The sequence below is a fragment of the Labeo rohita genome, chromosome 7 (assembly GCF_022985175.1).
Source record: "Labeo rohita strain BAU-BD-2019 chromosome 7, IGBB_LRoh.1.0, whole genome shotgun sequence".
In the NCBI taxonomy this organism is placed as follows: Eukaryota; Metazoa; Chordata; class Actinopteri; order Cypriniformes; family Cyprinidae; genus Labeo; species Labeo rohita.
The window spans coordinates 9,016,451-9,028,516 of record NC_066875.1 but is presented as its reverse complement, the minus strand read 5'-3'; the positions used below and the strand labels follow the sequence as shown (position 1 = coordinate 9,028,516).

The following is a 12,066-nucleotide window of genomic DNA, read 5'->3' as shown; positions in this document are numbered from 1 at the left end:
TTTATTGTTATGTTTTACAGTTGTTGCTGTATGTGATTTATGAAATAGCCTATTGAAATTATTTAGCTGTCAAGTGTGTCATTCATAAAACAGAATTTTTAGCATATTACTGAATGAGCGATGGCTTTTTTTTTCTTCATAAATGCCAGATAAGGACAGGTCGTCATGTGTTTAAAATATTACAGATGTATTAATTACATATACATGTTTAATTATTGATAATAAACAATTTTTTTAATGACAGCTTTTGTACCTTTTACCTGTTTCTTGTTCTATATTAGATTTAATACTTAATCTGATCTGAAAATTAATATGCTGTTAATATGCTGTGTAGACAGCGGCAATAAATATCAATGTAGCTTTTTAAATTGAATGATTTTTACGTATTTTTGTTTGCATTGCGCAATGAGCTTCTGTCAAAAAGACAAGTGATTTTAAAACGAGTGAATATCGTCTTCTCAGCCTACAGAGGGCGCTGTTGCTCTTATTATTACTAAGTGACTTGCCAAAGCCTCAAATATTATTTACCTTTAAAGTTTAATTTTCACATTGTAATGAGAGCAGTATTTACTAAGGTGAGAAAAAGCAAGTATATAAAACCCTACAAGTACAAGTGCTAAGATATTGCGCCGTTAGTTGTTTGAACCTGAAAGGGTTAACCCGTGTAATTGGATCAATGGGCATAATGCGGAGCCCCAGCATCTAATTTCATCCGTGAAGACTCCTCATACGCGCCTGCTGCTGTGGAATATACGCTATGAGTTACTGTTGACGATGGGCCTGTTTTCTAAAAACAACCTGTTGAAAGTGTTTCTCCTTGATCCTGCCTCCTGGTAAATGTGTATGGGAGATATTATTTCGCCGCTTGGTTGCCATGGCAGAAAGGGAAGGTGTCTGAGCGGTGTCAACTTTTATTCACATGGCGCTTTTCTCGCTCTGAACGCAGTCTGCATGTTAATGTACTGGAGATAAACCGCTTCACATCGCATTGAGGAGCTCCGGGAGAGTTTGACGACTTGGGACATCGAGCGCATAACTGTTTTCGCCTGGATAAGAGCGAAACGACGAGTAAGTGGATTTCAGTATTTGAATCGGTTATGTAGTGTCTCTGTGGTGATTAAGTGGACACATTTTTGCCTCAGGTATGTGTGTGAAGGGTTTATTTTGTCCAGGGCATTGTAGAATATAAAGCCAAAACACGATAAAGAGAATAAACAAGTCCGCGACAAGTTTTGTAACGTATTTATCTAACAGAATATGTGTAAGCCTGTTTTGTGCTACCCAAAGTTCGTCGAACATCCGTTTCCTTTGACACTGCAGTCATACAAATCCCTTGAAATTTGATGAGGCTTCACCCTTTGCTATTTGAAGAAAGGGGCTAATGTCTGCAGGCTACTGATATTACCTGTATTGTGATTAAAACAAAATATACCTGGGTGTTTCTTTACATATGGGCACCTTGGGCCTGTTGGTTTTTGCTAAATAAATTTTAAAACACCCCCCACTCACCTTATTTAAAGTATTGTCCAATAATATTGCTAACATTTAATGTATCCTAAATACACTACCGGTCAAAAGTTCTTGAACAGTAAGATTTTTAATGTTTTTTTTAAAGAATTCTCTTCTACTCACCAAGCCTGCATTTATTTGAAAAAAAAAAAAAAAAAAAAAAGCAAATTCAGTAATATTGTGAAATATTTTTACTTTTAAACTTGACCAACTGCTTTCTATTTGAATATATTTTAAAATGTAATTTTCCTGTGATCAAAGCTATTTTCAGCATCATTACTTCAGTCGTCAGTGTCACAGGATCCTTCAGAAATCATTGTAATATGCTGATTTGCTATTCAAGAAACTTTTTATTATCATTATCAGTATTTAAGATGATATCAGCCAAAGATCAGCATTTATCTGATATAAAAAGCTTTTGTAACATTTTACACTGTACTACTCAAAAGCTTGGAGTCAGTATGATTTTTTTTTTTTTTTTTTTTTTTTTTAGAAAGAAATTATAGAAATTAATACTTTTATTTAGCAAGGATGCTTTAAATTGATTAAACGTAATGATACAGACATTTATAATGTCACAAAAGTTTTCTATTTTAGATAAATGCTGTTCTTCTGAACTTTTTATTCATCAAACAAACCTGAAAAAATTATGCTTGGCTGTTTTCAAAATAATAATAATAATAATAATAATGAATGTTTTTTAAGCAGGAAGTTAGAATGTTAGAACGATTTCTTAAGGATGATGTGACTGGAGTAATGATGATGATAACTTAAATTTAAAATATATTCAAATAAAAAAAGTTGTTTTAAATAGTAAAAATATTTAAAAATTGTACTGTTTTTGCTGTCCTTACAATCAAATAAATGTAGGCTTGGTGAGCAGAAGAGACCTTTAAAAAACATTAAAAATTGTTAAGAACGCATCACATCTGTCATATTTCATCTCAGGCGTGTTCTTTGGCATCAGTGTCTCTCGGTAGAAAGTACTCTGTTAGTAAATTAGTACTAAAGCACAAGTGTTAGTACCAGTACTTGTATTTTTGATAGTACGGTTAGTACTAAAAAATGTTCTTAGGGGCAAATTTGGTGGATTTATGTTACAGTGGGGCAAAATTCAGTTGATATAAATCATTTACACAAATATTGAAATAGGTTATGTTACTAATTTATATTGATATGATTGAAAATCTGGGTGAAGGATAAAAGGATACATTGAAAAGTTGCAAAATAAATTAAAGTATGGTTAAAAGATTCCCACGGGACTTCAAAAGTTGAAGAAACACTCAAATACAATTGTATTCTGAATATATAATCTTTTATTTATATACAAATAGGGATTTGTACCACTGTTTGTACTGACAGTATCAAACAGGATCAAGGTTCAGGAGAAATCATTTGTTTTGTTTTCTTACTCCAGAATGCAAATGAATGGAAATTGATGCCAATTGATTAGACTGCCAAAGCAAATATTGCAAGTTCAGTGAAAAATAATCATTGTACAACGGCCTCTAAAATCACTCTGTAAGTTACTTTGGATAAAACGTATCTGCAAAATGTCAAAGTGCAGTAAAAGTTAAATCAGAGATTAGACTGTGCGTTGTTTTGAATGCGGGCCAAGGGCTTCATGCTCTTTAGTAATTAGGGTTCTGCACTTTCAAGAGAAGAGAGTTAAATTGCAGATGCGTGAGCTCAGGTGATCCCATTCAGCTGTCTTTGTTGTGCTCCCATGAAGCCTTATGCCTAGATGCTTTTTGTATTGCTATATTTAATCATGAAGACCTTTCATAGATGCTGACTGAACTTAGACTAAACTCACTGGGGCAAACGTAGGAAACTATCTCTGTTGTTGTGCGTGGTGCTGGAGGACGCTGGGTGGAGAACAAAACTGCCTTTGTTTTTCTTCATGCCTACACAAGGACCCAGAGTGCACTGAGCCTTTGAGAGCAGGGCTATATTGAGCTGTCCCGATGCCAAATTCAGGATTCTTTGACAGATCGGTGTTCCCAGGAAGATGTGTGGAAGGAAGGAAAATTTGCGGTTTTAAGGGGAAAATAGTCACGTGTGTCTGATCTTTCAGACTGGTGGTGTCTTATTGTTCTAAATAGTCTTTCTGAAAATTTGCATTATGCTTTTAAAAAAAAATTTTATGGGTTCAATGGATTTGATGTTGAAACATGCAGAAACAAATTAAAATAATAACATGGCGAGAACCCTTAATGATTGTGACAGGGTCAGTAAGATAACTTGATCTTTTTATGGTTAGTTTGGTTGTAAAACGTCATCTGATGCAAGTCCTTTAAAATGTGATCTGTATGAATTAGTGATTGATAACTAAAACTATACTTTACATTGAAAACTATATTAACAGTAGTTTCTGAATGTCGAATTAGGTCATTTTTATAGCTAAAGTTTAGTAACTCTTATTTTCCAACACTGTGTTGCCAATATATAATAAGCATTTTAATATAAATGTAATATTTTATTATAAATATTTATATTTATTAAAATATTATTTTTAATATATACACTACCAGTTCAAATTTTTAAATGATTTTAAAAGAAGTCTCTTCTGCTCACCAAGCTTGCATTTATTTGATCCAAAGTACAGCAAAAACAGTAAAATTGTGAAATCTTTTTACTAAATAACTGTTTTCTATTTGAATATATTTTAAAATGTAAAATTTTATTTTATTTTATTTTATTTTATTTTTTTTTTTTTATCTTTGGAAAAATAACTGTTTTAAATATTGATAATAATATTAATAATAATTATAATAATAATAATGTTTCTTGAACAGCAAATCAGCATATTAGGATGATTTCTGAAGGATCATGTGTCTGACACTGAAGACAGGAGTAATGATGCTGAAAATTTAGCTTTGATCACACCACAGGAATAAATTACGTTTTAAATTATATTCAAATAGAAAGCAGTTATTTTAAATAGTAGAAATATTTAACAAAATTACTGCTTTTGCTGTACTTTGGATCAAATAAAAAACAGGCTTGGTGCGCAGAAGAGAATTCTTTAAAAAAACATTAAAAATCTGAATGTTCAAAAAAATTTTAACTGTTAGTGTATTGTGCCTAGGGATGTAACGATTAACGGTTTGACGATAAATCACTAAATTTCCCCACGGTAAGTATTACCGTTTCGTATTTGAATTGTTATTATAACCGTATTCGATTACCGCGATTTGAACAACTGATGATAAATAAATACTGTACAGCATAAAGCACAGTTTTAAGTAACAGTCTCATTTGCACACAGCACGCGCAGTAGTTTCGTTTTGTGTGGAAAGACGGCGGAAAAGCTGGGATGTTTTAAAAGGGTGTTAATGGCAAAGGCTCCAATCCTCACGGAAATGATTGAGTTCCCACAGAAAAACACGAGATAGTCTCTGTTCATTTTAACCAATAAGAAATGGATTGCAGCTTTTATGACTTAATTCTCATTTGCATGCTACATTTGAAGCCGTTTTTGGCATTATTTTAATGGTAAATGTCAAAAGTCATTATAGTATGAGAGGGTGCCAGCATGAGTCTCTCAAATTGTGGGTTTGCTCTCCCAAATATATAGCGATCATGGCTCTGCCCTCCCTCAGAAATTACGTATGCGCCCCCAAACTTTGTCCTGTGTACACGCGAAGAAGTGCTTATTATATACAGGTATTTATTAAATCATGTTATTTAGTGAAGTGCAACCCTCATAGAAAGAATGTTTGGTAACTAATGTATTTGCAGTCCGTGCGTTTCACTTCGCAATTGGGGGTTGGGCACTCACCGGCAGAAACATAAATCAGGAATTATACAAATTAAAATTGAAAATATAAAAATGAATTAACCATATGAATGTACATCTGAAGGTTCTTACTGTCTTCAGAAAAGATTCAATGGCGTTTTTTCATCTTCACTCCATGTAATATCTAAAGTAGTGTTCTTGATCGCAATACTGCTTTATCCACAGAGTTCACAGAAACAGCTGTAATTCAGCTTTTCCATAAGCACCATCTAGTGTCATACAGTGGATTTACAGAAACTTACATTTACATTCAGCTTGTGTGCAGTTTTTGTCTGGCCAATAAACAGACCGAATTTGCATGCCTTGGGCTACTGTACCATAAATTTTGACCAGTTGATGAAAAACAAGCTTAAGTGGATTTAACACATTTGAACGATTCAGATAAGTTATCTAGATTTATGCGCAGATAAAATACTGGTCATAATTTTGGTCACTATAATCGTGATAGGAAAGTCCGAAAATCATACCGTTACATCCCTAATTGTGCCAAATATTGTATATATGGATACTATATGGCCGATCAGCTCCTCTGCTGTTGAGACATTGCCATCCGTATTAGCCACTTTTTTCCCCTTACATCTGTTGATCTTTGTCATAAGCAGTAAGTCTTCTCACATACTTTCTGAAGTGAGATTAAGGCACAACATTGACTTCCGCCAGTCTGCTATTGTCAGTCATCCATTTATGAAATTAGGTCATGGTTCCCAGTAAAATAATCCGCTGCTGCTGTCAGTTCAGTCCTGCTGCTCTGGAATATACTAGAACTAAACAAAGTGTCTTGGCGAGTGGAGCCTTGTTTAGTTGTGTAGGAGTGTTTAGCATGGGAGGGCCTGATGATGTGAACACTTGTGTGCTCCATGTCTAATTAGAGCAGCATGCCTGAACCTGACAGAAGGAATGTGCTATATGTCATAGGTGATGTCACATTCCATAGTGGACTTCTTTTTGGAAAGGGCACGTGAAATCTACAGATGTTCACAGTCATAATTAGTAGAAGTGTGATATTTTCAGCACGTTGTGCATTGTAGTTAAATATGTAAATGTGTTCCTTAATTTTTAGCAAACTGCTGCTTAATACACATTACGTGATACACTACCATTCAAAAGTTTGGGATATGATGATGATGATGATGATGATGATGATAATAACAATAACAATAATAATAATAAAAATTGACATAGAAGCCAAAAAAGTTCTATTTGACAAGGATGCATAAAATTGATCAAAAGTGAGAGTTAAGACATTTTGAAATGTTCTAAAATAAATCAAATAAATGCAGTTTTTTAATATCTTCTTCATTAGAGAATCCTAAAAAAATTGCACAAAATATTAAGCACCAAAAACTTGTTTTATAACACCTATTATTAATAGAGTACCAGCATATTAAAATGTTTTCTGAAGGATTGTATGACACTGAAGACTAAAGTAAAAATTAATCACATGAATAAATTACATTTTAAATTATTTTAAAATTAAAAGATGGTTCTTTGAAATTGTAATAGTGTTTTACAATATTACTTAAATACAAAAGACTTATTTTTACGAGAGAATTCTTGCATAAACTTGAAAGAAATCTTAATTATTCTGAACCTTTGATAGATAGTATACCATCTTTGCATTCATCAAATTCATCAAATAAATATATCAATAATATAATTGTTTTCAAAAACTGCAACATGTGGTACTATTTCAAAATAATTGCACATTGTCAATGTTTCTAAATGTGTATGTGTGTGTGTGTGTTTTTGTTTGTTTGTTTTTTTGTTTATCTGCACTGTTATTCAAAAGTTTGGGATCAGTAAGATTTTTTTTTTGTGTTTTTTAAATAAGTCTCTTATGTTAAAAGTACCATTTATTTGATAAGAAAATCACTTTTTATCAATTTAACACACCCTTGCTGAATAAAAGCATAACTTTCTTCTTAAAGAAACAAAAAATGAAAAAAATGAACTGACCTTTGAATGGTAGTGTATGTTGTGTCAGAAGATTTCTATTTTAAAATAAATGTTGTTTTTTTTTTATGTTTTATTCATCCTGAAAAAAGTATCTCAGGTTTCAAAAAAATATTAAGCAGCATAACTGTTTCCAACATTGATAATAAATCAAGCGTATTATGCATAAAATGATTTCTGAAGGATCATGTGGCACTGAAGTCTGGAGCAGTGATGCTGAAAAATCAGCTTTGCATCACAGAAATAAATTATATTTTAAAATATATTTAAACAGAAAACCACTATTTTGAGTTGCAGTAATGTTTCACAGTATTACTTTTTTTCTGTGTTTTTAATAAACACAGCCTTGATGAGCAGAAAATAATAAAAAAAAATCTTACTGATCCCAAACTTTTGAATGGCAGTGTGTACATGTAGTATTTACTTATCCTTCAGTATTATTGGTAAAGCACTTCCATTAATCTTTCAGTATAAAAATGTTATTTTAAGCTATAAAGTTGTGAAAATTGATCTCTGAAGTGGTGGGATTGAACTTCTAGATGTATAATCATCTGGTTATATGTGTGTGGATTTTTCTCTATAAACAGTGTCTTATAGGTAATGACGTATTGTTCAACTTGTTTATTCTACTTTTTTTTTTTTTTTGTTGAGGGACGAGATGAAATATTTTCTGTTGTAATCATGCCATAGATGCGGCCCATAGAGCTTAACTCATAATGAACCCAGGACATTCCTTGAGTAAGGTGTTGGTTTAAGGCTAGGTCAGGTTTGAGGCCAGTAGCGCATAGCCGAGGTGTTTTCCAGTGTCCTCATGATTGCCTCTTCAGGTCTACTATGTGTGGCATTTCACTCTTCATCTCAGAATGTGCCACCTTTGAGTGCCTGGGTTTATATTAACCTGCTGCTGTCTTTACCGTACTGCCACCTAAAGTGAACCAGGAGACTCTTTCTGCTTCTTACATCTTCTCTGGCTTACTAAAACCTGAACAAAAGCCTAACATCTTCTTCCTCTCACAGGGCCACCGAAGAGGCCGTTTTCTTGGGCAAAGCACCACTAATTTCTAACATTCTTCTTTGCTTGTGGTAAGTTCCTCATTTTAAGCTTGTTTTTCTCTCGGTTTGCAAATGTTACTCTGCATTTCCATATATCTATGCCATGTGTGAATTACTGTGCATCTCTTTTAGTGGTAGAGCTGTATGGGGTTTTAAATAGCTAATGTTTTTGTCTAGATGCCTGAATAATACAGTGCCAAAGAAGGAAAAATTACTGAAAGCATATATAAAGTGAAATCTCACTTTATTGACCAGAGTGGGCAGTGTTACTGTAATCTCGGAATGGCTAAATATTGTCTGATTAATCGTTGCGGCAATATATAGGTCACTAATCTGTTTACAATTTGAGATCATTTGGATTGCATGATTTCCCTCATGAGAATAATCTGTTCTTGCTGTTTGTATTGTTTATGTGGAGTTTAGTTTCCCCTAAGCATGTTGTTTGCCGGTTGCAAAGGAGTCAGATCGTATTGAAAAGAATGCCCTTGAGGGAAAAAGTATGCTTGGATTAATGGGCATTTTTGAAGTTGAAATATTGTGGACGCTCTGTATACATTAATCAGATTAATGACTGCGAGTTTCCAGCAAGGCTTATGAGAGCTTCAACCCCTCCTTCCTATGGCCTCATTCTGCTCAGACAGAAGCCTTTGTTTTCATGGGTCTGTGGTAGCAGGTTATCCACTATTTTTCATTTATTTGCTGATTGGGACCACAAGTCAAAGGTTTTCTTCTTGTGTACCACTGAGGCTCTCATGCGTTTATGTTGTTTGCAAAGGTGTGTTTCAGATCTGTGTGTGAGAGTCATACAAACAAATACCACATGCTGCAAGTTGTGTTTTTAACATCTAACAACTAGAGTAAATGCCCATCTAATTGGTTCCAAATGTGCTGCCATGCACTAACCGACTTTTGATGTTGGCATGGTTGGATTTATTTCCACTGTCACCTCGTAGGTGTAGTTTACCCCCAAATTAACATTTTTACTTGGCGTGATTGTATTTCATATCTGTTTGTTGTGTTTTTTTTTTTTTTTTTTTTTTTTTTTTTTTTTAATGTATGTAAAACAGAGATGTTGTGCAGAATGTACATGTTGCTCTTTTCCCACACAATGAAAGTGAATAGAGAAGGATACTGTCAAGCATAAAAACCCCAAACAGCACAAGTAAATGATTGCACACTCTCTCTTTTTCTTGCACAAAAGTGCGCAAATGGCTTCCAATCACCACATCGTGTCTGACTATAAGCGAGCTGCACAGTTGACACATGAAGTGTTACTTGCACAATAGAATCAGTGTCGCATCATCGCTCAAGTTTATAAATTGCATTTCTTTTAAATTCTTTCCACTGTTTAACCATTCAGCACTTGCGCACTCTCCTGGAGACTGGGCGCTCATGCACACTCGAAGTGTACACACATAACGTCACATTTACATAACTCCGTTTGCAGTGCGTATTTTTTCTGCGCTTAAGTTAACGGATTAAAGCGTTCAAGCTGCACAGAGTTGCCGTCTAGTAGTGCGTTCCAGGAGCGGTGCATCTGCAGCAGTGCAGAGAACGTTTCCGCACGGAGTCTGTGCCTCATGCGCAGAATTAAAGTGACCGCGCAAATATGAACGAAAATGTCATAATTACACCATAAATGCATAAGTGTACCGTGTTTCACAGTCAACACATATGGGTTTTTGGCTATGTTTAAAGAAAAAAAAGCACTTTTAGATAAACAAGGCAATAATAGATGGCAGGAAGGAAAACAAAGTTTCTTTATTAACGGCAAGACTGCTTGTAATAAAGATTTAAATGCAAAAGAAAAGGCAGTAGAACTGACTGTTTCTGTCAGTGGAAAGTTTTTCATTTAGAGCGTTCATGATAATGTTAGAAAGGTAGTTTAAATGTTTTGCCACTTGCTTGAGCAACTTAATATATAAATCTAGAAGTAAATGCAAAAATAAAAAGCGTTAAATAATGTGTTGCTTGTATTTATTGCGTTTAAACACATCTATGAAAGATTTTTGTACTGTATGTACTGTAAAAAAAAAAAAAAAAAAGAATCACAATGCTGTAAAAGCATTTTCAATAACAATGTTTGGATTTGAAATCAAAATGGATAAATGTGTTTGTGGAAATCAGGCTTGTGCTGTGTGTAAGCTATAGTGTAATAATTGCACAATTATAAAAACAAAATTCACTGCATGATCAAACATTTAGAGATAAATATATATTTTTGAAAAATGTCTAAAAAATGCTCCCCTCTAACAAGAACCAACTAAGAGGCGAATTCCTCCATTTAAAAAAACAAAAAAAACAAAACAAAAAAAAAAAGGATCAGGAATAAGTGTTTAAAAATGCTGATTGGAGTATCACTATAAATAACTATACATGATAAAAAGAAGGCTTTAAAAACATCGGTATCGGTGATCGGATTGGTAGATATTGCTTCCTGTGATCGGCAATCGCTGATCGGCCTTAAAAATCAGAGCACCCCTATTAACAAATTTTAAACCCCAGATAAATGGAATCCTGAGTTACTTGTTTCACGTTTCACATTGTTCATAATTTACACTGGGTTAACAATTAATCCTGGATATTCATCCGCTGATGTTTCGCACTGTACATTCCTGAAACTCAGGGTTAACATTTTTTGTGTGTATTTGTGCTGCATCCTGTAATTGATTTGATGAGCGCAGTGTGTGACCTGGCTAGAGTTGCACTGGTCAACCAGCCATAAATCAGGCTAAAGGCACCCCCTAAAAAAATGTGCTTTTCACTGTGCCCAAAGTGTATGGTTGCAGAAAAATACATGCGTTTGTCTTGAACATTTATGGAGCAACAGATTTTGTGTGAAAATAAATCATATAAGTCATTTATTTTAATTAAAAATCTCATAAATGTATGAGGTGGCAGGGGGTGTGTAGGGTAAAAGGCTCACCAGCATGGGGTAAAAGCCACACAGTATTGATACAAATGTTTTAGCTAAAATAATGTGTGTGTTTTATTTTATTTTATTTTTTTGTTTAGTTTTTTTAAATGTATAATGCTGTTAAGAATGTTAATAATAATGTTAATACTTGTTCAAAACAATCGCTTTAGCAAAGTTTGTACTATTTTTCTGCTTATTTTGATAAATAAAATAATTATTTTTTGTTCAATAAATATACTGTCATTAAACTGTTAATATACAACGTTTATTTTAAAATACAGAAAAAAAATCATTTTAAAATGTAAAGATTCTGAACGCATTGAAGAAGATCCCATAATTTAATATGGATTTACAGTATAACTTTTTTTTTTTTTTTTTTACTATTATTATACAATATGATTAGTAGCATGTTTTAAATATAATTGGTTTCATTTTAGACATGGTGATTAGCATAATTAATCGTGGTGATTAAGATGGACACCCAACACAATATATGATATTTACCATCTGAATCTAACAATGTCATGTCAACGAATGAAAGAGTCAGCCTTCTATTAGTTATCATATTAATTATTGTGCCTTTTAGCCCCAACAGCAGGGGCGCTTTTTACCCCATGTTGTTCTGGAAGTGGACTTCTCCTTAAATGCCAAATCATATTAACTACTATTATGTTACTTTTATGGTGCTTTTTTTGTCTTTTTTAATAGCTTATCAGCCTTTGTGGTGCTTGTGTTAAATGGAAAAGAGCAGCATGAACATTTTTAACGTGTCTATATTTGTGTTCCATAAAAGTAAATGTCATGGGTTTGGAACAGTATGAGAATTCTCATT

The 12,066-nt window shown here is 33.4% G+C and overlaps 1 protein-coding gene across 4 annotated transcripts in view; it reads left to right on the top strand.

The window, feature by feature from the left end:
* The first annotated feature begins 690 nt into the window (after positions 1 to 690).
* pacsin3 (protein kinase C and casein kinase substrate in neurons 3) overlaps positions 691 to 12,066 on the top strand; it is a 44,903-nt gene continuing 33,527 nt past the window's right edge. Inside the window, exons 1-3 of one of the 4 annotated variants that reach the window (XM_051115020.1) lie at positions 700 to 833; positions 947 to 1,068; positions 8,282 to 8,347. The gene's annotated coding sequence lies outside the window, so the exon portion shown is untranslated. Of the gene's footprint in view, positions 1,069 to 8,281; positions 8,348 to 12,066 lie in introns of all 4 variants that reach the window. The other 3 variants (XM_051115023.1, XM_051115018.1, XM_051115019.1) reach the window with 3 other exon arrangements.